Below are 672 nucleotides of genomic sequence, written 5' to 3'. Positions count from 1 at the left end.
ATGTGGTAACCAAAAGTTTCCCTGTACAAGAGTCAAAACGAGAGTTACATTGTTGTTTTGGGTCTTTGTATGGAGAATATAATGCCATTTCCTTATTCCATGCAGCGCTAATTCTCCAACTCCTTATTTGCCACCAACTCCTGGTGGCCAACCACCAATGACACCGAGTTAAGCATATATACCTGGTCTTCCTGGTGTGCAGCCAATGACTCCCTGAAGTGATGTCACCTTTAGGAGGTGTGTCCCCTGTTCCTCACAATAGCTTGTGTGTCTTTTGGAGTGACACAAAACTTAGTAGGCGTTTGGACATGAGAATTGTAAAATTCCAAAAAAAAAAGTGAAAAAAAAATTTCAAGTGAAAATGGTATTTGAAAATTAGAGTTTTGTTTGGACATGAATATAATTTTGGATTTCTTTTGAAGTTTTGTGAGTGATCTGAGTAAAAATTTTGAAAACAGCCTTTTGGAGTTTTTCAAATTATCGAAAAATTTCAAAATTTAGCTTCAAGTGAAAATTGGAAATTTTATGGTCCAAAACACGGATTTAATAAATTTCGCGGAAACTCTAAAATAGTTTCCCGACTATGTTTGGCCTAAAGGAAACCGACCAAAGTTGGTCGGCTTCTTAAAACAGATTAAAAAACTTAAATATGATTCATTTTAATCTCTCACT

General features: G+C 35.4%; 1 long non-coding RNA gene across 2 annotated transcripts in view; it reads left to right on the top strand.

Moving 5' to 3' along the window:
• Positions 1-28: 28 nt before the first annotated feature.
• The window catches only part of LOC109222290, a 5,840-nt gene continuing 5,196 nt past the window's right edge, over positions 29-672 (top strand). The window contains exon 1 of one of the 2 annotated variants that reach the window (XR_002067382.1): positions 29-237. This is a non-coding gene — a long non-coding RNA (uncharacterized LOC109222290). The remainder of the gene's footprint in view (positions 238-672) is intronic. The other variant, XR_002067396.1, reaches the window with a different exon arrangement.

This window comes from Nicotiana attenuata, unplaced genomic scaffold, assembly GCF_001879085.1.
Source record: "Nicotiana attenuata strain UT unplaced genomic scaffold, NIATTr2, whole genome shotgun sequence".
Taxonomy (NCBI): Eukaryota; Viridiplantae; Streptophyta; class Magnoliopsida; order Solanales; family Solanaceae; genus Nicotiana; species Nicotiana attenuata.
The sequence above is the reverse complement of the archived record's forward strand: the minus strand, read 5'-3'. Positions and strand labels throughout refer to the sequence as shown.